The sequence below is a fragment of the Coturnix japonica genome, chromosome 6, assembly GCF_001577835.2.
Source record: "Coturnix japonica isolate 7356 chromosome 6, Coturnix japonica 2.1, whole genome shotgun sequence".
Taxonomy (NCBI): domain Eukaryota; kingdom Metazoa; phylum Chordata; class Aves; order Galliformes; family Phasianidae; genus Coturnix; species Coturnix japonica.
In genome coordinates this window covers 12,423,315-12,449,773 of record NC_029521.1, presented here as the reverse complement: position 1 = coordinate 12,449,773, position 26,459 = coordinate 12,423,315, and the positions used below count along the sequence as shown (strand labels likewise).

The 26,459-nt window shown below is 39.5% G+C and overlaps 1 long non-coding RNA gene across 1 annotated transcript in view; it reads left to right on the top strand.

The window, feature by feature from the left end:
• Positions 1-1,382: 1,382 nt before the first annotated feature.
• LOC107315776 overlaps positions 1,383-26,459 on the top strand; it is a 115,183-nt gene continuing 90,106 nt past the window's right edge. Inside the window, exon 1 of the long non-coding RNA XR_001556052.2 lies at positions 1,383-1,505. This is a non-coding gene — a long non-coding RNA (uncharacterized LOC107315776). The remainder of the gene's footprint in view (positions 1,506-26,459) is intronic.

Genomic DNA, 26,459 nt, shown 5'->3' with positions numbered 1-26,459 from the left:
CTTGAGCACTGAAAGACATCTTGATCTGGGAAGGTGAAAGCTACCTAGAGACAGAAAGTGTATGTGAAGTGGTTTGGGATATAAACCCCACTGCTCCCTATTATCTGTAAGGTCAGTTCAGTTGCACAAATTTTACATGGAAATGATGTCCAGAATAAGTTATTGTATCACCTTCCCACAGATGAAGGTGAGGCTTTCTGGCCTGTAGTTGTCAGGGTCCTTCTTCTTATCCTTTCTGAGTACTGGAGTGACACTGGCTATCCTCCAGTCTTTAGGTACCTCTCTTGTTGTCCACGACCTTTCAAAGATTACATGGAATGGTTTCACTGTCACTTCTGCCAGCTAGATAATCTCTAGCCTCATCTTTCTCTATGAAAAGGAAGTCTTCCTTTCCTCAGACTCTCTTACCTCTGGGTTTGGGATTCCTGAGGAGCAGTCTTAGCAGTAAAGACTGAAGCAAAGAAGGCTTAATGTCTGCATTAGCTTGTTTTTCCACCTGATAATTTCCTTCAAGGAGTGGTTGTTTTGTTTGTTTGTTTGTTTGCTTTGTATGTGGGAATGTGCTACACCATCCACTTTACTATTGCCTCATTGTATATGCTTCTGGTATAAGTAGGGCTAGGGAAATATTAGCCTACTGGCAAGGCTGTAATCTCATTTCTGGATTTCCATCTTTCATTTGTAGTTATTGCTCAAGCTCATTTTTTTCAGAAAGACCAGTAGTACTGAGCATAATGAGGTGGGAGTGTAGAATTCTAAATAAATTTAGGTGAGTTTAATAAGTTATTTCTTTCCACTGGCATTATTTTTAAATATTTATTTGTGTGTGTGTATCTTTCCCTCTTTGCGCTGCTTTGTATCAGCTCCTGTATCAGTCTTGTGCCTTTTGGTACATGGGTGGTGTTGAAGACCAAAATGTAATCATCTTAATTGACTTCTTGATGGACTGCAGGGAAGTAAAATCTGAGGGTGGCTGACCATGGGATTGCTCACACAGTGACTGACAGCCTACCTGTAACATGTGCTCTAAACCTCAGCTGCTACTCATTTGGTTTTACCAGACCTATTGGTAACACAAGTACTAAACCATCATGGTTGCTAATATGATTTTACTAGGTGAGGTTGGGTACAGGTGACTCTTCTAAGAATGATATTTGCCCTGTTGTGGAAAATTATTGTACACCACAGACAGTCTGAGGGAAGTGTGCGTAGACCTCTTGGAACAGCAGAACCCAGAAGAAATAGTCTCAGTACATATGTTGAAGTTATGCTGGCCTATGACATTGAGTCGTGGCCCGAACCACTGATTGAGCACCTGGGTAAAGGACCCGGTCAGCCCTGGGAGCACAGGTGAAGGCAATTCAGCTGTGTGATTGGAAGGGGTAGAGCCTGGCTGCACCACTCTTAGACCTCATTTAAGGGCTGACTGCCACTCTGGAAGGTTCTCTGGTTGGTGATCGCTTTTGTGTGGAGTTTCCCTCGTGAGCCTACATCTTCAGGAGCAGGTGAGCTCTTTTCCTTTGTAACACTTTTCTATTGTGCTGATTCTCTTGTCATTACATCTCCTGTAACACCATTCCATTGTGTTGATTTTTCTGATTGTTTTAGTGGAGCTATGTGTTGTGTCTGCTGGTGTGGCTTCAAGCATAATTTAAGCAGTGCTTACCTCAAACCTGGCTTACCCGTGTTTTGTTGTTTTTGTTTTTTTTCCTGCATTCATGATAAGGATAGCAGTTGCACAGCTTTCTAAAACGCAGCAGTATAAAATATATTTAGTTTACTGAGTGAAGTAGAAATGTGTTCAGAGCTTCTGTGCAGATGAAAAAAGAGAATGCAATGGTATTTGCTCCCCAGTAGTTCAGAATATGGATGTAAGAAAAATGGTAACAAGAAGGGAGAATATGGAGCTAGGGGTGTACTGGTTGTATTGCTTGAGATGTTTCTTAGGAGAAATCAGAGCAAGGAAGTTCTAAGGAGAGTTCAAGAAGGAAAACGAGGTTTGAAGCTGGTTAGGAGGAGTTTCGCTCAAATATGAGTGTAGGAGTACAAGCCTCAATGTAAAATAATTGCTGAAGGTGCTCCTTGAAGATGGCATTCTGGATGGATGGGACTTGAATGGGATTAAATCTGTGGAAATAATTTATGGTAATCATGATGATGAGAACTTGGACATAAGTTGTTTGTTGTGAAGGTGAAAATAAATAAATCATTTTGGAAGTGTGTCAAAATATTTCTGATTATTTTTGTATGGTTTGAATGTGAAGGCCTAGGGGGAAACCAGAGTTGAAAATGAAGTATTATGAGTTGAGTGATGGGCAAAATGTCATTTTCATCTGTATTGATGTAGGAGAAATATCGCAGAGCTGAGGCTGAGTAGATTTTAGACACCCTCAGAGAAGTGAGGGAAGTAGGTTAGGATTTTAATCTGGCTGTAAGGAGATGGGATGGAAGAGGGAGATCTGCAAGTTGTCAGCAACAACATGGTAGATGAACATGTGTACAGATGGGGCAATTATCAGAAAAAATATGGAGCTGTTACTTCACGTGGCTTTTACACCATTCACAGAGAAACAAACCTGTAAACGTTCTATTACATGTGTTTTTTATTATTGTTTAGTGGGTTTTCTTAATCTCCTTGGTTAATACTGAAGGATAACTTTATTTTCTTCATTTTTGTGTTCTTTCATCTGTCATAGGTGTTGTAAATAAAAGCACACTCATGTATACAACAATTTTACACTCCACAATCTCCCTTTGGAAAACCTAGGTGAATCAATTTATGGTGACATATTTTAGAGAACTATATATGGAATTATTATTATTTTCATTTGAGTTTTTTTTTTCTTCCAGTTGTATTTGCTTTTGTATTGGTCTGTTCCAACTTTCTGATACACTGAGCATTTCATTTTACAGTTCTGTAATGCCGCATTTGCCATTTACTGGCAAAACCCCCTTGACCTTAGAGATGCTCAAACTACATGTATCTTTTGTAGCAAGTTTTTTCTATGGCTGTTCATATGTCTTCTCTACCAAGAAATCTTAGAATAGTAAGAAGAGTGCAAAGCTGTTGGTTTGCTTTTTTTTTTTTTAAATCTGTGATAAATGGAATTGCTTTCCAAAATTTTCTTCTGATAGTTGCATTCAGTAATTTGAAATAAGACTAATAGTTTCCCAAATACTCATCATTGCTTCTCAAGTCATCTGGATTTCTTATCAGACAAACTGTAAGTATCAAATCTCCGTTTAATATGATTCATCGTCCAACTGGAGGGTAATCGCTAAAATGGAACACAGACATGAACAATGACTTTAACTAAGTTGGTTTCGTTATTTTCATCTTGCTGAGCTACTTCTATTGCACTCAGTCTTCTGCGGAAGCTTTTAAAGTATGTCTTTCGATAACAGCTAGTAAAGGCTGTGGTACCTTCACATCTATTTCAAGGCTAAGGTATCAACATTTCAAATGCTGCTGCTGTGAAAGCTGGTGATTCATGAGCCCATAAGCCTTACGCCATTAAACTTGCAAACAGCGAATGGTTTAGAAACGGTTTTCAGCTAGAAGCATTTTGACGTATTGGTAAATATTTTCAGGTCTTGCCGGCTTACAGGCCAACATTTTGAATATATATGACTACTTTTTGCCACCTCATTACAAGTGTAGGCTCGGCTTTGGACATGCAGGTATCGTGAGGAGAGATAGCTCCTGCCAAGTGGTGTAATTCCCGGTGCAAAGTAAGTTAATGGCTTCTATGAAAATATCCCACAAGTATCAAGGACTGACTGAACTCCGTTCAGTGGCTCAGCTTGACAGATCCAATGATAGAAGCAGTTCTCCTGACAAAGGGAGTTTGTCATTGAAGGATGTCGTTCAGTGGTGCTTTGAATTTCTCAAAATAGGTGACAGACTGTTCTGAATGATATTCTTCTAGGTCGTAGCCTGGCCTCACCCTTGGAATGGTTGTGAGGACAGTGGTGCAATGGATGCTTTCTACTGAGTAATAAAACTTGTTAATTTTCTCCTGTGAGTGATTGCCACGTAATTGAAATAGGTACAACTTTAGCTGTACTGCTGTACTTACAAAGGGTGCTGTAAGTCTCAAGATGCTGTGACATGTAAGACTTAAACTGTATAGTGCATAAACAAAATGTGAGAATTTTTGCTCCTTATCACCCTGCTGCATGTGATAAAATGTAACAAGCAGCAAACAAATCAACCATAGCCATAACACCTCATCAACCAGGCTCTACTTCTACAAAAAATATATTTGATATCTAAAGAAATTGGTGTGACTGTGCTGCTTTTTTTTTTTTTTTTTTAATGCAATCTATGTGAATGGATGCTAAAGATAAAGGCTTGTTTTTTAGAGGCCTGGTGTTGTTTTTTTTTGTTCCCCCCCCCCCCCCCCCCCATTCCCTTAAGGGCAATACTCCTGAAGTCTCCAGTGCACAATAACAACAGCGCGACAACAAGAGAGATGCAGGATTAGGGGTGTTCTTATTATTATTCTATATATTTGTGCTCTTTACTGTTCTATTTAACTTTCAGTGTCAACAAAGGAATGTTTGTTTATTCTGTTCTGGCCTGATTTTTGTTAGAAGTTTTTGTTTAAAAACAAACAAACAAAAAACTCAGCTCCTTTTAATATAAGCAGTTGGAATGCTTTTGTTAAATCTAATGATTTGTTGGGATTCTGTTTAAAATAATAAAAAAGCTTCCATTTTTTTCAGTGGCAGTCATCTCTTTGATAAGAACAAGGCTTTCTCAGTAATGCATTTTAAAGTTCTGTATTTTAGTGCTTTGAAGATTAGAAGATCCTTCTGCATTAGTATACAGTTATGCAATAGTATATTATAATACACTAATATATTACATTTTCACTTTTTAGTCAAACTTAGTATCCATTTTGGAAGTCTTTATTTTTATTCATGTATGGCCTGAGCTTGACTTCATAAGAATCTTTCACTGAACTATAAAACTACCTTTATAAATATCCTTTTTCCTTGAAAGCTATATCTTACTGCAATGACCAAAGTTTTGTCATGTGTTAGATTAAGATGTCTGCCTAAAATCAATAATGCTGAGGTAACAACATTGGTTTCTGCTAGGCTCTCAATTACTTTCTCAGTTGTTTGTCATAGGAAGAATATATGATCAGTTGTTTTCCCTGCAGGCTGTAAAACCAGCCTGTTCTCCTTTGATCACTTCTGCATACTTCACTTTTACTCTCCTAAGTGTAACACAGATTTTTTTAGGGCTTTGGACCCCTGAAGTAGCAAAATGATTCTTCTGTAGTCCATTCCAAGGGATAATAGCCTCTGTATAAAGCACCATAAATATCACTGGACAACTCTTGGCTCTTTTGTGTTGCATTGCACAATTTGTAAGGAATCTTTTCCTGAATTTGCCAAGCTCTTTGAAGAAAATTCTGGGAGAGATTTACTTCATCTTTTTTTCTGTTGCACCTTGCGTTCTTTGGTGCCATTTTGCTTTTGAACTTGCTGCCGTTTACCACAGAGGGGAAGTGCAATCATACTGTGTTCTTTTCTGGGAGCTCTGCTTTTATTCTCATGATCTCCTTTATCTGAAATAATTAGACTGTATCTTCACAATGTCAGCAAAGGCTCTCCTAAGCGACGGAATGCTTGAAACAGTACAGTCTTGTGTGAAAATGAGAGAACCTATAACGGACTATTGAGTCAGCAACTGCTTGTTATTGTACGTATTCCTCCCTCAGAAAGATGCAAATGTGTTTTTAAATGAGGGCGAGGGCCACTTCAAGAAGTTTTGGTCCCATCATACTGCCAAGAAGAAGCTGCCCTTTCTGCCTCTGGATTTTTACATGCTCTATCTTCTATACAGAGAAGATAATGCAGAGAATTGAACATGCTATTCTGGTTTCAAACAAACAAACAGACAACTGCTCTAATTCAGAAAGCAAGAAATGAAATTGTTCAGCAGTAACTTTTCATCCATGTAGTATATGTGAAAGGTTGGTCAGACTTGGTGATGTGAACATTTGGATTTCAGGGGCATGCAAAATACATAGCAGTCCTGTACCTTGGCAGAGCCCTACTGAAATAGCTCACAGTGTAGAACAGCTTTATAGAGAACTGTTATGTTTCCTAACTGGGTATTTGTAGCATGTTGTAAACAGTAACTGTTGTAACTGAATCCTAGGCTGCAGCCCTTAAAACCCAACACACTACCCAACTGGCAGGAACCTTGATGTGGTTTGCCTTTGTCTTCTGTCTAATTCATGTAGGCGACAGTGGAAAATGCCAGAGTGTTTGGGAGCTAGGCCAGGAGGAGGATAGGTATGCAGCTGGTCGTCTGTCTCACTGCTTTTGAGAACACAGGTAATTACTGCATGCCATATAACTTCCTGATGAAATGCCTTTTGGAAAATCAAAGCTGTTTGGTTCCAAGGCAGAGGCAGTTTCTCTGACCAAATGGGGTTTAGTAACTCTTCCAGCCTAGCTGCAGTGTCATTCATGGACTGTTTAGCTTCTTGATGTTTATGTACCTGCAGAGTTGTTGTATACTCAAAATAAGCCATGAAGTGTGGACTCGGTGCTTATTGTGCATTCAGCTTGGAGTTAAAAAGGGTAAATGGAGTAATGGATTGAGTGCTTGTTTCTCATGGTCAGAGGAAATATGACTGCTCCTTCCTAATTCCGCACCTTTTCTGTGTGTTTCTGTATTGGCACATCCTTAGAAGTAGTAGTTCTTCTGGAGCTAAAATAAACTTGCGGACCGAAATATGCAGTGTGCCTGAAAACCTGTCTCTAGTCAGTTAAATTAAACCTATTTCTTAAAGCACAAGAGTGGAATTTGGTCTGTTCTTAATGTACAGATGCAATACAGTAAGAGAAAACAAAAACAATTTAGACACGTAGAGAGTGTATGGTTTTTTTTTCTGAGGACCTGAGTGTAAAGAGCTTTAAGGAGAATACTGTAAGGCTGTAACGTGCAAGCATTGGAGGACTACTGTCTTTATCACTGTGTGGAATCTGATGGTGTGTGGGAATCTGGGAGTTTCTGTAGGTTTGCTGGAGCCTTGGGAAATTTGATTCCATGTGGAGGATGCTGAGAGCTCCTGTTAGGCATCAGTACACCTAAAGCATACCTGATCTTACATGTTGAATATTCCTGAACCCTTGGCAAAATGTACTGCTTCATGGTGCTGCAGGCTAATGCCATACATCTTTTTTTTCTACTTTTGTAATCTAAAGTACATCAAACGCAAGCAAAGCTGCTCCTGTTCCTCTCCAATGTTCCATAGAGTTACAGCCAGTCAGCCTTTGCTTCTGTTCTCTGAAGTGTAACTGAGAGGTTTTTTGTTTGTTTGTTTTTTAAGAGCCTTGAACCCAGGAAGTAGCAAAATCATCCTCTGGGAATCCATTCTAAAGGGCAGTAATTTCTCTGAGTGAAGCATTACATATATTCCCAGCACAAACCAGAACCCAAACAATATAAGTAGTAATAGCAGGAAGGCAGTAGCATGATAAGTTTCCTTTTGGTATTTTCCTCTATTATAAAGGAATTTAATTGCCTGTTAAGTCAATGCACAGAATCAGCATAGTTCAGTTCCTCCTAGATATTTATAAAATCAAAATGTTCAGTTAATCAAATGAGAATTTATGACTGTCTATGCATGCTCTGTTGATTGTAGGGCTTACCCCTCTCTCCATCGTCTTTTCCTCACCCCCTTCCTTCTGAAGCTGCAAAAATTATTGAGAACAAGGATCTTAGCTCCATGTTCTGTATTCAAACATAACATGTTGAGCGATGGCTCACATCTCTGCCTTCTAAGGTTCATGTGGAATCTAATAGTAGCTGCAATTAACTCCCTCTTTTTACTTCTTATGGTATGCTAGGATTGGTAAGGTATTTTAATGTTATGTAAAGCAGAAGAGGCATTTTTTGTCCTATCTTCAAAGGGAAATCTTGTTTGAGAGGAGAATTATGTACAGTTTCCTCTTTTGTTTGTTGGTGTCTAATTTCTCTACAGCCCTAAATCTAGTCAAGACATGAAGAGGCTGGTGGGTAGTGAGATTTGTTCTTTCCTGCCTTCTCTTTCACTTATGTGTGGTTACAGTGCTTTTCCTCCACACTTTATAGCTGTGTGGAGCAACCTTCCCAACTATCTAAGTATTTGTCTCAACCATTAAGAGTGAAGGATGTGCATTCAGGTTTGGGATGCCCAATTTTGCACGTTAGAGCTTTGATAGGCATTGAGCAAGCAGGGTATTTGTAAGAACAATTTGAGAAGCTTCATCTGGGCTCGCAATACTGTGATGTCTCATTTTGATGTGTTCAGTGTTTCCATGTGCTGGTCAGCTCTCCTCTGAATGCTTTCAGTACAAGTCCCCCTCACTGCTATCAATTACTGTCTGTGTTTGATATAAATATCCTCTGTTCCCTGGATTTTCTTACTCAGATGATAAATCTTAAGGGTGTCATTTTTTTTTATTTTTTTTTTGGATGAATTTCTGGTAGAAGAACACAACGTGAAAACTGTGCTAAAAAGCAGAACTTCTTTAAGAACAAACAAAAACTACAACCCCCTACCTTTTCTGATCTGTTATTGCCTTTTCTGGAGCTGATTTTGCTGTCCTTGAGGAGGTCAGAGAAGGAAAAGGATGCCCATTGCACATCTGCTGCACTGTCAAGCAACCAAATGTACCTTTTGGCTTGTGGCTGACATTCTGGCAGCAGAAAGCTTCCAACTCCCACCCTTCTACAATCAGATGGGATGAACAGCAGAGCTGTGCTATATTGCATGTTGGCATGCAGGTTAAATACATATGAGTATTCATCTGAAGTTATCCTTTCAGATCACTGCCCAGTTCTTGGCACATGAGTCTCCCTTTCTTTTGGCATGCCTTTCTTTTTCCTAGCAGTTTCCTGGTATGCAGTCGTGATACTGCATACATAGCCTGAGCAGTGGCACTGCTATTGGAAAATGAATGGGCGTATTGTAGTCTGGGGGGAAATGTCATGCCCTTCTGGTGTGGGTTCTCAGTAATACAAGCTGTGTAAGGGTGTGTATAGTGGGCATGTGATAAATTAAACATTGCCTTTGCTGCAGGCATGAATAGGAAGAGCGACACTCCCTCATTCATTCTCTCTCATCCTTTTTAGACATCAGAGAATGGAACACACTGGTCATAAAAAGCAGGGCCAGGTCAGGGTAGATAAGTACCTTCACCTGTTGTAAAATTCAGAAGAGCATTTAAATCCCTGCTTCCTGAAACACTCCTCTAGAGAGTCACTCTATCACTTGTAATAGCTTGCTTGAAAATGCATTGGAACAGCTGAACTTGCCTGGATTAGGATAGCTTTATGCTATGTTTCTGCCCTCTTCTGGACCAAAAAAGCCCTTCAAGCCTTGATTCATCATTTTGCTTTTTATGATGCATTGGTTGTAGGCAGCTAAGCTCTGAAAAAAAAAAATAAAAAAATAGGAGGCAAGTAGAAACAGTCAGTGAAAGCACCTGTTCATGTAATAGGTTTTTCATCTTTTTAACCTATACTCTGTATTAGTTTTGCCCTCCTCATTACTTCTTGATTTAAATTGTCTGTTTTGGGGTGCAGGAATTATTTCTTATTGTGCATGTGTGCTGCATTTGGCATTGTGGAATCCTTTTCTGGTTGGAGTCATTACTCACCAAAGCAATACAAACACGCATCTGCTCAGAGGACAGGATAAATACTTCTTTTAAAGCAGTGAGGTCTGTAAAGTTGTGTGACTTTGGCAGCATCTTGGAATACAGGAATACGTAATTGGTGCTAGTGGAATAGCCAAGAGGCTTATAGCTCCCCACAGTTCTTTACCTTGAATCATCCAGGAGTGAAAACTAAGCAGTCAGGAGAGAAGGAAAACAAAAACACTACAACTTGGGATCTGGGATTTTCTGGATGGTTTTCCACTGCTTGCTTAGGGAAGGACTTCAGAAGAAAGGCAACAGCCTCTGAGGCAAGGAATTGGAATATCAAGAATAGTTTAAGAAGTTAAATAAAAATGTTCTCCCTTGGTAGTCAAACTGCTACCAAGGGAAGTGTGAAAGTTAGAGCTACCATTTTTAACAACTACAGGGTTGAGGCTTGTCCCTCCTGTTTTGCTCTCAGAGGGCTCCTTTTCTGCTGCTGGTGCTACTAGCCCCTTATTGCCTGGTTTGATGCTGATTAATGTCATGGAAAAGGAAACAGAAATCCTAGTTTACCTTTTGTGAGCTTAGTTGTGTCTTGCGATCACTAAATTCACTGAACTTAGAAATACTAACTCACCTTCCTGACTCCTGCATTGAGTCTTAAGTACCCTGAATCTACACCTTTGTTATATATGTGCTTTATCTGTAGCACGGCTGATCAAAGCCTTGTGTAATACAAATAACAGAGTCTAAAGCATGGTCTGCTTGGTCTGCATGTAAAATATATATTTATTGTGTATAGGCAACAGAACTTCTATTATTTTTAATAATTTTTATCAAGACATAAAGAATAAATGAGGGCATAAACCCCATAGTACTATCAGGTTGGACACTCATGATCTGAAGTGTTTCAGTCTTCTCCCATTGCTTTGCTCCTTTTTTTTTTTTTTCTTTAATCAAAAGCTAAATCAGCTGTGGCAGCTGCTGCTTCAGCTGTAGGCTTTTCCATTTTGTCTTGTAGGCTGACATGCATGTGGTGAAGTTGCTCATCTGTTGAGGGGTGAGTGGGTGAGAGGACAGGGTGATTTTTCAGCAAATGGTGGGACTGACAGCTCTGATGTGTTTCCCTCTGGGAAGAGTTCTGCTCTGGAGGAGAAAAGCCTGGTTTCTTTGGGATTCGGTGCCAGCAGTGCAGCCCAAGGGTATGCAAATGGACACAAGGAAACAACAGAGGCATTTTCCATGGATTATTTTGTTCATTTGAAATGTTAAGTTCAGTTGAAATGTTAAGGTGGTATGTAGCGTGGTAACCTGGTTTCTTATTGGTGGAGACAGTAAGAATGTGCTTTTAGTATAGAATAAATATCCAATCTGATAGCTATTGCATATATAAGCCTTGTGCCCAGTTGTCTTCTGTTGTGGAGGCTCCTAGTCTAGGACCTTCCTGTTGCTCCCAGACAGCTGTGGCTGTTAACATTTGGTGTTGGTCCTCATCACTGCATGCAGCTGGTGTTGTCTTTCATACCTGGCTATGTTTATTATAGACTGTTTCCTTCAAAGTTAATTTTTTTTTCTGTTAAATATCTTCCATGTTTTGTTCCAGAGGGGGCTGCATTTCAGTGGTATAGGAAATAGTTCTTGCACATAGTTTATACATCCTCATATGGAAGTTTTTTCCCTGCTGGCTGCACTTCTTTTGATGCAGCCCAGGATGTGGTTGGTTTTCTGGACTTTGAGGGCATGTTGCTGGCTGAAGTGAGTCTTCACTTTTTTTTTTTTTTTTTTAACATGAGAAAGATTAGAAAAGCTGAGAGTTGTGTTTTGCATAGCATGCATGTGGCAGATATGACTTTTCTGAGGACAGATTTGTGGGTTTCAGCAAGTGAAAGACCTCTTAGCTTAGTTGAACAGCTTGATCTGACTCATCTGACACCTCTTTTAATGTGGTACTACTTAATACTGTTTGAGAAACATTGTGATCGATATTCTGTGTTTAGCAGGACCTGTACGCTGGATTTCAACAAGAGTTATACTGCTGACTTGGTTGAAAGCAGACTTTGTCCGTGTTCAGTGCTTTGGAAATCTTACCCAGCTAACTACACACTCCAAATGACTGGTGAAGCAGAGCTAACATTAGTCACTGCAGACTACACTGTGGTGTGTTTAATATTGATCTACATGCACCTGCAGAACCAATATCTCAAGCCTGTGCTGACAAAGCATTTCAAGAGAAGGAGTGGAAAGATAGATGCAACACAGAGTCCGTGGCTGATTTATACATGCTGATTTATTGAGTGACATGCATACTAGAAATTTATAAAGTACAAAACACAATGTGTGCATTACTGAATGAGAAGCTAGCCTGAATATGAAAAATGTCTCCAGTATATAGTGTTTTAAATACTGTATATTCATATGATTAAATTGTATGTCAACCAAATATTGTTGATCTCAGTTTGAGGGGGTGAGGCCATGAGTTATTTGGCTTTAAATTTTAAAACCAGGCATCGTAGTTACTTTGATGCTTTACATTTGAAGGGTTGTCACACTGTAAGGACTGGCTAACTAAAGAAAATATTAGCACTTGGACAGAAATGCTATAGAAACTCAAACAAGTCTAAGAGTGACGCACCATTGTCCTGTAGTCCCTGCAGCAGATCTAACTGGACATAGAGAGGTGCCAGGTGTGGAGGACTTCTCTACTGCAATATAAAATATCATGAATAATAGCTGTCCTTAAAAATCATTCAGGAAATACATGGCAAAGCGTAGTTGTATATTGTGGTTTAAGTCGGAACGATCCTTTGGACTGTCCATTATGGATATGGATATTTCTATGGAAATGGACTATCCACTTCCAACCCATGCCCATGGTAGGGACACCTCCCTCTGGATCTGCTTGCCCAGAGATCCATCCAGCTTAGCTCTGAACAACTCCAGGGATGGGACATCCACAACTTTTCCAAGCAACCTTTTTGAATGGGGTCTCAGCAGAGGAGCAGGTTCCTTATTCCTTGCTTTACTTTCTGAAATACTCTATCTTGGTAGAAAGAAAAGGCTTGTGTTGCTGTGACTTCTCCTCATGCTTTGATTCTGTACCAGCAGTTCTGAGAGTTGAACAAGCCCTGACTGATCTTTTTGTGTGTGTGTATCACATGAACATGACTCATTATTGATGCTTTGATTCCAGGATCTCTAGTCCTTCTAGGCAGCACAGTTGTATTTATATTACAAGTTCAACAGAAAACCCAGAGAGGGATAAAGATTTCTGAAAGTAGAACAAGCCGCTACTGTAGCTCTTTCTCCCTGCAAAGCACTGGAATGTTGGATATCACCTCTTTTCTATTGCCCTCGTCTATATACTAAGTAATTAAACTTGGTGAAAAACGCTGTACGAAGCAATTTTTGTTGGACAACTCTTGTTATTCCAGGTTTGAGGAAAAGCATTCATTCAGCAGAAATGACTTAGCAAGCTATGTAGTCTCCTGAAGCGTAGTCAGGCTTTGTCCATAAATGTAGTTAAATCACTTCTCACTAGCAGAGAACTACTTATTGCAGGATGTAAAAATTGTAGTACAGCACGTGTTTTAATATCTCAGTATTCTTATTTGCTTAAAGTTTTCTTTAGATTTAAGACTTGCTTCTGCATAATTTGAGTGAGGCCTTTGTTTTCTTGCATGTGTAAAATTTGGATGAGCTAGTGAGAAGAAAGTGAATGTTCTTTAGGTAGAAAGCAATGGTTGCTCAAATCCCAGGTGTGGAAAGGATGCTCAACCCTTGCCAGAAATACTGCAGTCTCTAATTGTGGAGCAGCTAGTCTGCAGCCAAGCTGGCTCTGGAGGAAAGATGGAAGTATTTGATCTCAGCTGTGTTACCACCTGTATCACGCCAGGGAAGTTAAATGCACTGAAAGAGCTCTGCCTACCATTGATTTTATTTCTTCCAAATGAAGAATATGTTGATAAATGGCTGATGAAATGAGGTAGCAGTGGGTAAATGGGCACCCTATCATAATCCTTTTTTGTTTTTTCTGTGTCTGGAGCCACTAACCCTGGCACAATTAAAATAGCTGCTACTTTACAGTAATGGCAATGCTATGAAAGTAAATGGTGGGCCAGTTCCTGCCATTTGAGATAATTTGATGAGAATCTGAAATATAATCAAATCATTTAGAACCAGGAGAAAAATACATTGCTTTGAGAGCTCCAGGCCTTACTGTTATGGTCCTTCCCTGCCCTTGCCAGTGTTTATTTCTAAGAGACCTCCTTAGAATAAAGTGGCATAGAACCAGAGACATGACTGTGTTGCACAGGCACAGTTGTGAAGGCACAAAGAAGCCTACACGCATGCCATAGTGACAGGAGTATGTGTAGTGCCTCTAGGCTTCAAAGAAAGTCTTAAAAAAACATCAAAACTCCAAAAGACAGAGACAGGCGGAAGAGCAGGCTTCTTTGTCTGAATCTGCTGCCACTGAACATAGAGACAACTTCCCAATGTGTCACTTTGCATCCTGGCATGCCAGTTATGCACTAGGATGGAGTCTTTGGAATGTCTTGCACTGGAGCTGTTCTCACTGAAGCTGCAGGGTCTTTATTCAAGGAATGATTAAGTGGAGCCTTTTTTAACTGAGAAAGTCAGCTTTATTGCAGATTGTCTGCTCTTGAATTAATTCCCAGAAGTATTTGACTGTGAATATAGTATAGAGTTACCTGACCCACGAAAGAGGGCTAAAAAGGAAACTGAAGAGACAGAAAACTAGCTAACTTAGCATGTGGCGATTAAGAGTTCAAAGTAAGGAGTGAGTGGCATTAAATTAAATTGAGTTAATCAGATTGGTCTGTTCATTGGGATATTAAAATCTACAAGAATCAATAACTTCACAACTGTCACGTTTCAGCTTAGATGATCTATGCTGGCTGATCAGTTCATGTAATTTTCCACTATTGAGGATGGTTGGCACCAAGGTAAAATGATGTAACCAGAATGTTAAATGAGAGGAATAATATATCTAAATATTAAACTGTAAGGTGAAATGTACATGGCAACAACTTGACTATGTCTAAGCTATGTTAACTGGCCTAGCAGGGTCTCTGTGGAAGACAGCATGCACAGATGGTTAAAGTGGCTTCTCTGGGTGATTTGGGAGCACTGGTAAAAGCTGGGAAACAGGCTGGCTAAAAATGTCACGTCAAAGCAGTGCTGCATCAGAAAACAATCTTTTCAATTAAATGCAATTCTTCATTAAAAATGTAACTGTGGAATACCATATCATTCAGGAGAAAACCCTCAGGTAATCAGAGAGGAAGCCAACAAGACTGTATCTCCTTAAAGGGATCTTTGAAGATATTTGAGTTATTTTTGTAACAGTCCTGGAGAGGTTAAGTAGGAAAGTTATTATCTTGCTTGAATAATTTTAAAGTGACTATGTTTAATTTTTACCATAGTTTCAGTTCAGGTTGAACTGGTTTGAAGGGAGTGATGAATGATGCCCTGTCTAGTGGAGGCACCTTCCTGTGCACAGTAGTGTTTTGTTTTACACATCTATCAAAGAAATAACTGAGGTGTTGGAAATGACACATGGATTTCTCTCTGGCAATAAAGGACCTGACTGGCTGTGTTACATTATAGTGATGGCTGCAATATAACAATCTTGATGGATAAAACAGTATCTAACCTTTGGGCTGGGCTGTTTAGGTCACCAGTTTAATATTGGAGACCATCCATGCGAGTTTACATTTCCATCCTTGTCATCTAATGCTCTGCTTTTGTTCTGTGTAGCTGATGCCTGAATTTCCACATGCTATAGAAGTTCTGTTGCCTATTTACTCTACAAATGGCATTGTACTTTGTCTGATTTGCCACACTTGCTTTGTACTTTTACTTGTAGTCATCTTCTCCTCTGTGAGTCCACATTTAATATTCTTAACTGCAGAGCAGATCAAATCCATCTCTGTGAAGATGAGCTTTTGAACTTGATGGTGAGTGAATGATTGACAAGGTGCAAGAATTTTTCTGTCAAGGCTGTGACATGTCATTTGTTGAAAAAGCTATTCAGCTGAATGCTGTACTCATCTGAAAGCTAGGAGAGTAAAGATTATGCCAGATTCTCAAAAGGATGCTGCTTGATGTCTAGTGGCACCATTAGTGACATTTTGATGCTAATGAACAAGGGAGCACTTTCTGCTCTGAAAATTATGCTTTTTAAGGTTAGAAGAAGATGCTTTATGAAGTGTGTGCTACACTGTTGCAACCCATATAAACGTCCAGTTTTGCAGCAGATAATGAAGTTATAGCTTCTGAATTGCCATAATCTATAGAGTGTTTGCTGATCAGATGGTGTTAAAAACTGTGTGGAAGACAGCTGAAACAGTTTAAATGCTTCCCTGCTGGTGCTTCTCTGTGTAAGCAATTGCTCTAGGTGCCGTGTGGATGTTAGAGCTGTGTTAATGGGAGAAGAGGAAGATGCTGGGGTAGATAGTCTCTATTAAATTGTGTTCTCTGGTGTGAAAGAAGGATTAAAAATTGCAGAGTTGGCTTGACAGAAGCTACTGCTCTGTTCCCAAGTGTGAAAACCTAAAATCCTGATAATATTGAGTGCAGCCACACAGGTGTCAGAAATATGGTTATTAATTAGCAGCAGTTTCCTTGTTTTGTGACAACAGGCTGCAAATGAGCAAGGGCTGTTCAAGGAGCTGCATGGATGTGAACTTACTAGTTCAAAACTATAGCTTATCTGTTGCAAGGAACTTGTCTTGGCTTTTACTTCTGAATGAACTGGCTAAGCCCACTGACCCTTTGCCATATTGTTGTTGCTTGAGGGAATTAGTAGAAGCAAGAGATGGAAAATACTTCCTACTTACACAATCTGCAGCTTCCCAACCTCACCCTTCCAAATCTAATATTGGCTTAATTATTTTTAAAAGGATCTCTTGTCTATATTTTCTAGATTTCTTTGGATTTAGGTTTGCTAATATTGTATAGGAGTGACCACAGAGGTCCTAAGCAGATTCTAAGATAATCTTGATGTCCTTTAATTCATTCTGCTAGGCCTAGGGTCATTTCTCCACAGAATTTTCTTTTTCTTGTGCATTAACATTCTTAGAAAAAAATAATGCATTTTTGGGGGTTGTAGAAGACGTACAAAAGTTCTCTGGAGACCAATCATTTCTAGCAGCGGAGGTCAGCTACCCTGGGACTCTGGTTATAGATTTCACTCTGTCTTGCAGATACTGGTAAGTTACCTTATCTGTCCCTCTTCGATAATGTAGAGTCATAAGTGGTCTAATGACAGCAGCACAGTTTAAAAGACCAGAGCGCTTTAGAATCACAGACATGGCTACTGTTTTTCCTATTGATGCAGGCACTGTATGTTAGTTGCTTTGCTTTGAGGTTGTGGTGGTTTTGGTGGTGGTTTTTTTTTTTGTTTTTTTTTTTTTTAGAACAAAATTCATTATAATCTTTTCACTGCTTTTTTTTTTTCTTTTTATTTTTTTTTCTTCTCCAGACAAAGCTGGGTAGGGAGGTAGAGGAACACCCTCCTGCTATACCATCTCCCTGAAATTGTGGCCACAGATGCTGTCTTGGCTGCTGGTAACAGCATTAGAATGGCAACAGCCTTCTGCAAAAGTGGCTTTAAAAATAGACCCATTTGGTTATGCTTGTTCCCTTAAAGGGACACTGTCAGTTTGATTTAGTCCCAGCATTTTAGTTTGCTTACTCTCAGCTGTGCCATCTCTTCCAAGTTGCCAGCTAATTTGGCCAGCTTTGCAATGGGATCGATATTGTTTTACATACAGGCAAATATGCTTTGAATATAGTGAAATAAAGTTTTACTAGACTGAGTAAATTGATGCTTATTGTTTTGTTGGTCTTGTCTGAGTCTGTTACCATCAGTGTGAGGCACAACTGGCATACTAGGGGCCAGTATTGTCACACTTGCAGTTGAAGTCCTTGTGCTGTCTAGTTATTGGCATTAAATACAGTTAAACATGTGCTTTGAAAATACATGGCTGTCCTTCACAATTCTGCCTCGCTATTCGTTTTCTGAGTTGGAAATCATGTTCCTCACTTTCTCCCTTTCCTGTTGAGATTAATTTGGGTAATGTAGTAGGGTAAGATGGGGAGCACTCAGTCACCATCTCCCAAGTACTCTCTATCCCCTTAAGGCCCAGGGTAGCTTGTGTGAGTGGCTTCTTGAAATTACTAAGCCTCTTGAGATTTTGCCTTTTGTGACCTCCCTTCTTCAGAACAACACAATGCTGCTAGTGTGTCAGCAGGCAAATAACAAGCTTGGCCTGCAGCACCTCAGACGAGACCTCTGTCATCTACCATTTTGGGAGAGTTGTCACATCCAAATGTCTGGACTCTGCCTAAAGTCAACACAGTTTGTATTATATTGTATTGTAGCCCTGGGGGAGCAGAGCAGCTAGTTTCATGGCTGTAGTGAGCAGTAAGCAGACCCTGTGTTCAATCCTGAAGGTTTCTTTCTTCATTTTCTCATTGCCTAAAACATTTGTTCTCTTCTGTGCAGCAGTATGGAGATTGATAGTACTTAGCAAAGGCTGTGAAAGCTGATTGGAGCAGGCTGAGGGGGGATTGTAGAAATGTGATTTCTTGCAACTACACCTGGCTTTGTGATGGTATTGTCAATTTAACTTTGTTCTCCTCCACTGTCTTCTCTATGTTTACTGCTTCTTTCCCTCCTGGTGTCTTTCTGTCCTTCTGCAGTGCCTCTGTTATTCTTTGACGTGTCCCTATCTCTTGTGTCAGCTTATCACTTCCATCTAGGTCCTCTAGCCTCTTAGCCCAATTTCCATGTGTCTATTCTTTTTTCATTAAGAGTTAGATGCTTTCTGACACTTTTACACTTTCTCTATCTCCTAACTTTGAGAGTTTAGCATTGATTTCAGTTAGGGTCTGCTTGGGGTGGACAGGTCAGTGAACAACTGTGGAAGGCTTTTCTTAGGTGTCTTGCAACTCTAGCAATTCTGCACTGGGTGATTTAAGTCTTTAGAATAATGTGTTAAGAATCAAATTTGAGGAACCTGCTAGCTAGTGGTTTTTTGACTTCTTCTCTTGTTGCTTCTCAAGGAATCTGGGTCCTGATTTAGTTGTGCTTAGGGAGATGACTTAAGAGCGCCATGATACCTGTGCTCCTAAGGTAAAATGGTTACCTGCAGAGAACAAGTTATGTCGCCAGGCATGAATAAGTGGTTTGTCCAGCACTGGAGTGTCTGTCTCCTGGGGTCACTAATGCTTGTTCCTTGATCTATGAAGGATGTTCCAGAAACCTGGAAGAAACTTAAATTGTGTCAGTGTATAGAAGGGGCAAATAAGGCAAACTCAGTAATTATAACCCTGTCAACTTGACATTGATCTTGAGCAAAATAATGAAATGGCTGATAAGGTGATTTGAATAGCAAAGAGTTAAAGAGAATAATATAATTAATGTCACTCAAAATGAGTTCATGGAAAATAGATCTTGTCAAACTCACTTGATATCTCTTTTATGGTAAACTTAATTGATAACAGAAAATACTACAGATATCTTTAACCCGCAGTTGAACTTGCTACCCTAGGACATTTGGGGGGGGGGGGGGGGAAGCAGAATTAGCATGGCACCACATTAACACATTGCTAACTGTCTAGTTGTGAACGAGTTTCTAAATGTGATGTTAAACTGGTAAACAAGAAATCAGTGCTGAGTGGGTGTGTTTCCAGTAAGGTCCTGCAGCAATGGTTCATAGCTCTGTTGTTTTATTTTAATTTCTAATAGTTGAATGTGAAGGAAAGTCACAGATTGCTGGTGATCAAAGCCTGCAGATATGCTGTCCCCTAGTCTTGTGTCAGCTTGGGGGGGAATGGCATTTTGCAATACTGGGTTTCCAAGCCAGAAGTACCATCTAGGAGAATGCAAGTGTGGAGCTTTTAATAGATCCAAATGTTAAATACCGTATTTAGAAGTTGAGGAGGTTACTCTTGTAGAGTAGAAGTCCCTCTGAGGAAGGGGAGAGCATTGAGAGGTACTTGAGGTGCCTCCTTAATAATAATTTCTCCAGATAGAAGGATTAGTGAGGTGTTTCAGTGTAAAAATGAGGAATTGTTAAGTGAGAGTCAGGAGGTAATTCTTTAGTCACTGGTGTAATTTCTTTTGTGATACTGTGCCTCAGTCTTGTTTCAGCAGTGCTAGAAGGATACTGACAAATTGAAGAAGTATCAGAGGCAATCTGTCAGAATGATTAAAAGGTCTGAAAAACATGTCCTTTAGTGACATGCTCTGAGAGCACAATCTTCTTAGTTTATTGAATTGAGGTTTAGAGGTGGCTTGACCAGTCTGTAAGTACCTATATTAGGACCAGAAGCATTCTTGCATTTAGCTGATAAGTGATTGCTGCTTGCTGCAAGCTGAAGCTACACACATTTGGGCTATAAGAAAAAGCCCTATTTGAAAATAATGAGGGTAATTAACCACTGGAGTGTTTTAACAAGGGTGGTTGTGGATTTGTTATCGTTAGCAATCTCACTGTCTCTGGTTGAAAAAGGGAATTCATTTAGGGGCTGGTATGATCTGTGTTTTATAGGAGGTCAGACAGGATGATTGCTTTCATGTCTTTGAGCTGTAGGATCTCTGTGCACATTACTCCATTTCTTGTCAGTACTGGCCTGTCCAGGATTGCTCCCAAATGTTAGTACTTCAAGAAGAACCTCTTGTTTTAACTTGTGTAAAATGGGTGCAATTTAATAAAATTAGACATTAGTTCACGTAATGAATAACCTTGTTTTTTATCAAGTTGCAGCTCTATTTTCTGCAATTTGACAAGTTTAAATGGCATTCAAGGAGCTTTTCATGTAAGGTGTCACTCTGTTTCCTTACTAATGCCTGTGCAAGTACTTCGCCTATTGTCAGGTTGTTAATTCTCTGTTATTAAGTACTCAGGTGCTTCTTCACTGGAAGGACTGTCAGCTGCCAATGCAGAATAGTTTAGATTAAGAACCCAACCTGCTGGAGGCTGCTCTGATTATCCAGAGTGAGTCCTCTTTCCTGTGATTTTTTTTTTCTCCCTTCCATCTAGGAAAAAGTGCAATTACTAAAGAGGAATCCACGTCCCACATCTATGTGTAGCATAGATACATGTGTTCAGTCCTTCCTGCTTCATTTAATAAGAGATGGGTGGTTTCCTGCTTCTGCATTGTTGGTTCAGATGTTGTTCTGACTGTGCTAATAGCTGTATCATTTGGAGCTCAGCAGGATTCAGTTGTTTGCCTGACTCTACCTCGCAGTGGAGAGGCTTTGCTTCAGGACCTGGGGGGACCTGATGTCATTTTTTAAGCTGTCAAAGGACTCTGGTGTGATTGTGAATCTCAGTTTCCTGTACTCTGGAAAAAATCTGAATTATGTCATTGTTTTCTCTCTAAGTTCTGCTTGTCTTGCCTTGATAATGCTTAGGGACATTAGGTTACTAAAAGCCTCCTTGGCCTTTTCTGAGGGCCTCTCTGCAGTACAGTGGACAAACCTGGGACTGGGAATCTTGCCATTCTTTCTGTTTCTCAGCTGACAGGGGATACCTTAATTTCTCATCAAGAAATCTGGGGGCTTGATGCTTTTAGAACTGCCTAGAGGCCAGGTGAAATGTACAGTGTCTGCGTAATGGATGCACACACCATAGAAGAGCTTTCTGGAGCCTGGTTGCCTTGTCCCATCTCTTGTCCCTCTAGCAGCACAGGTTGGACTTTGCCTATACTGTGGTCACGTAACGGGATGGCCTATGTTAGATCAGTGGAGATGGTGGATACACATTGAAGTGCAGTTGTGTACAAGACTTTTTCATTTGTCTGCATCTTCATTTTGGTGTGGGCATGTTTTTGTTTTTACATTAGATGCCAAACAGGAACTGTGCTTCCTGCGTAACTCACTAAGACAGTGGGTGGTATTAGAATAGAACCTGCGTTAGCACAAGTGGAGCTGTATCTCACTGCCTGTTTTTCATAAAACGTTCTTCTGCAATAGCCATGTGTTAAGCAGGGCCATACTTGCCTCTGACTTTATTTATAAACTGCATTCCTCCAGTCTGAAGTGACATATATCCTTTAGCAGCTGAGAGAAATTCAGACATTTTGATTTCTTCACTGTTCACTTCCCTACTGTCATCTGGGAGCATGTTCCTTATGCTCTGTTTGGTTCCGTCTTTTGTCATCAGCAAGACTGTCTTTGTAAAGAGAGGACCCCTGTCTGAATATGAAATAAGGAGGCAGGTGGGGAATCTATTGTTAATTATGCACTGTAGTGTCATTCAGCTGCTTGCATAATGCCTAATTAAAGTGGTTATATTCTATTGTCTCTCAAGCACTTTAATTGAGAAGTTAATCAGGTAAAAATGAGCTGCAGCTTTGAATCCCTGGCTGTTTGTCTCCATTCTTTACTTCTTTACCAGAAACTCCAAAAAAGTTGCTGTTAAGATGATTGTATATTATTACTTTACCCTGTGGCTAATGGGAGGCTCCCATGCTTGTATCTGCAGAATAATTTGAATGAGAAGTTGACTTTCTCCCTGCTTGACAAACTTTTTTTTTTCTTTCTTGACAACTTTATCTATTTATTTATTACTGGAGCGTGTATGGCTGAGTGCAGAGGTTAACCTGCTTGTATTGTTAACTGTACTTGTTCACAGTTAGAGGAAGTTCCCAGTGTCTAGAGAGGTGGCAGTGAAACTGTGTGGGCTTTAAAGGTCCCTTTGAACCCAAGCCATTCCAGGATTTAAAACAGCAAGAAATAGAAGTGTTACTTGGAAGAACTGTCACATTTAAGTGTGTTCCTTAATCTGGCTATGAGATCTTAATTGGAACATTTTTGCCTCTTGTCAACTGTAGTTATTTTTTTTTTTTAATATAGAATGTGTAAAAGCATAAGCTACAACCTTCTGTCTTTAAAATTAATTGGCCAATATTCAGTACCAGATATATTTGACCTTTGAAGTATATAGTTTTATCTGATTTGCTGGAGAAAGCTGGACATGAAAGAATAGCTTGCACAGTTATGTAGAGCAGGGCAGCTTTTGAGGTTACAGAGATGTTGACAGGAAAAGTGGAGAAAATAAGTAATTTTTCTTTTTCTCCCCCTTCGCCCCCCCCAAAGTAGAAGTGAACTGATTGCAAAACCTGGATCAAATCTCATATGTTAGGGAAATCTTGATCTGAATGTAATGTTGTCTTAGTTCTATTGATAGTAAGCATGTTTTCAGTCCAGTTAATTGATGGAATACTTTGCTGATCTCTGTGGTAACCAATGTGTATGTCCTTAGTAAGCAGCAGATATGCAGGGTAGCTTTTAGGATTTTGCACTGCGGCCTATTCTTTTTTTTTTTTTTTTTTAAGTATTTTATGTTGGAGAGGGTGGTGTCATTAAAAATGTAGTTTAATTGCAACTTAAAGAGAAGTATTAGCCTGCCCCAGAACTCATGTTCTATCTTGTTCCTCCTCAAGTAGAAAACTGATCTTTCAGATGTAAAGCAGAGATGTGGAGAAAAATAAGTAGAGAATATTTTGAGCTTCTCATTTTAATTCAGGACAAGGGAAGGTAGGGGGAAGAATGAAATGCTGGTTTATTCAGTTGACTGAGGTCACTGGTAGGTGGTATGTTGTTGGCATTTTGTTTCTTTTCTTTTTGTCTTGATGCAGTATTCAGGAAATAATTGTCTTAGGGCAGATCTTGTGCTGAGCAGGATTTCTGATCCTTAAGTGTATGGATAATATTTTAAAATACTGATTCTTGATTTACTTGGATGATTTAAAAGTAAAAGAAACACACAAAGCTTTGTTCTTGGGAATTTTGTTGGGTTTTACTTGGGCTTCTGTCAAGCACAAGCAAATAATGTATCTAAGGAAAATGCAAAGTAACCCTTAAGTGTGCTAAATATGAGAAGGTTGGCATGTGTATGAAAAGCTACATCAGTTCAAAATGGTGTTAGGAGAACTGGATTTTCATGGTTACAAGAACCTCGAAGTGGGTTGTTCTTTCCCTTATTTAATTTTGAAATCAATTGGTGAAGGATATAGCTTCCAAACTTGCAAATCCCAATTACTTATGTGAGTGTGAGGCTGTGAAAGTAATAAGTTTAAGTACTTAATTTGTACCAAAGTGCATGAGTGTCGTTACCTGAATTTGCGCACTAAAGCTGAAAATAGATTAATGTTAATAGGAGTTATGAATTGGGACTTTGGTTCACACTGAAGCTTTTTGATGAATGGCTTGATATAGAGACTAATTTATTTTTCTTCTTACTGTTGAGCTTGAACGGTCTTTTAAGAATTAAATGCAAAACACAAATTTTTCTCTTTGTGAATTTGCACTCACTTGACTTTGAGTTTTGTTTTCAGTGATTTCTGGTTTGAATGCATCACTTAGTTTCTCATGGCTCTATGTCACAGCTGTGATCTTGGTATGGTTTTGATACATTGCCTTCTTCATCACTCTGGCATCACCTAAAAAGTCTTTTCAGAGAGTGTGGTTTAAATGGACTACAAAGCTTGAGAATCTTACTTTGTTCATAATTTCACTGGTAAAGCTTTGAATATCTTTGAGTATTGCCTTGTTGGCATGCAGTACTGCTGCAGGGGAATAGAAGAAAGCTAATTGCCTGAGTAGATGTAACATGCAGAACACTGAGTAATATGGTTTGGATTCAGAAAAGGCAGTACTGAATTCTTTAAGTTGATTGTAGGGACAGTCTTGCAATGCCATGTGTATTAATACTGATGCTAATAGTAGTCAGTGATTTCCAGAGGTCTTACAAGGCTGACTCCATTGCTGGAGAAGTTGTTCTGTGGGGAAGGTGGCTTGGATGCTGTTTTGGGGCATTTCATGTGGTTGAGATATTAGAGAAGACTTGCTGTCTGTCCTTGGTATTACTTCTGGTTTGCCAGGTATGTGAAGGGAATCTGTTTCTTGTGGCCAAGTCAGGTTTGTGTCTGGGTTTGAGGATTCTGGTTCCCTTTCAGATCCAAGAGAAATATCAGTATATGAAGTTCTCTCAAGGAGTGTTTGAGAGTGTGTCAACTCAGATTAAGGTCTGATTACCTCAAAAGCAGTAGAGCCTAGAAGATGGACTTTCCCTGTTAAACAGATAATTGTAGGAAAAAAAACACATAGGGAATCTTTGCATGGTTTTCTTTTGAAGCCAAGTTTCTGATTGAGATCTCAGATTGGTCACAACCAAATTTTGTGGTTGTACACTGCTTTTCTTTTTTGTTATTGTTGTTGCCTATGCTCAAGAAAAGCTGGGACTTGGATAATGGCTCAGGAAATACTTATGCTAGGTATTCAGGCCAAGATTTCCTGAAGTGACGTAGTTTATATCATGTGCTTATTTATAAACTTCACTCTAATGTGTGGAATGCCAGCAGGTGGCAATCAAGAATGTCCTGGTTGATGCCTTTAGACCATGTGGCTTCATATATATTACTGAAGATCAGCTCTTAAAAGGCATGAAAAACTGGAGTGCCTGGAATTAATGGAGACCTGTGCAAAGGTTGGCTTCAACCTCTCTGCTTAGTTTGCAATTAATAGTATTTGCTTTCCCCAAGGAACAGTTAGAGGTTAGCTGTTCATAAAGTCCTTGAAGGTGAAGTACTTAGAATTAAAGCTACAACTTGTTCCAACTAACCTTTCCCCTTTTTGAGTTACTGAGAACAGTTCAAATGTATGGTGCAAGTCAGAACACCAGTGTGTGTTGCAGGGGAGCTGTGGTCTCAGACTTGTTCCATCTGATGAGGGGAGAAAGTATCTGTGCAGGGTGACACAAGGAGCCTGCATCACAGAAGCCCAGAAAGAAACTTTATGTGACTTCAGAAACATTATTGCTTGCAGAGCTCGTGCTGACATCAGAGTTCTTAAAAACTTTATTTTTCAAAGTTGTTTCAGTACAGTAAGCAATGAAGTCACTTCAGGTGCGTTGAATGTCATGAACCCGAAACATCTATCCTATTACTGAAATAAGGCAGGGACTTCCTTCCTTGCCCCTCTGTGGGACAGGAAAAAATTACTGTTCACTAACAAAGGTAATGGTGGATAATTTGCTGGTAATTGGATGAGCAGGTTTATTTTTGGTGCAGTGGGGAAATCTTGTTGCTATACTTAAAATTACCAATGAAGCAGTTTGTAAAATCAAATTGTAACTGACAGTACAGCGTTTGCCTCTAACATTTACCAGCATAGCAAATGACTTTTTCCCACATCTGCCCTCAGCTTGATCTTTCTTTATGATAGAAAACTGTAATGAAAGGAAATGGGGAAAGGTGCAAGGATTCCTCTTTTTGGAGGCCTTTTTTTCCCCTGCAATAAAATGGCAGTGGCATGAGGTCATTTGAAACACTGATTGCTTTGTACTGGTATTGTTAAAGCACTGTGACCCACATTGCTTCAGCACCGATCTGATCCAATTAGTGGATCCATGAGTGCTGATTAATTATAAACCTGACAGCCACTTGTAGATGCAGTGGGTACAGGTGACCTCCAATCTGGAGAAGATGCTGGCTTCCTTTTTCTGTTGAGATAAACCAGCATGTATAAACGATGCTCTGTAGAAATCATCCTTTTTAAGTAACAAATCCCATGTGTACTGTTTGAATTATTTCTAATTTTAGTTTATTGGTACACTGGAAATCTGTGATGCCAGATTATTTTTTTTTCTCTGAAATTTGCCTCTAGTCCTGTATTTTGCTCTGCTTCAGAAGAATGCGTCCTTGTAATCAACCAGTGATGCTAATCTGTCAGTAAATTCATTGGTGAACCTTTCCTACAGTGACATTTT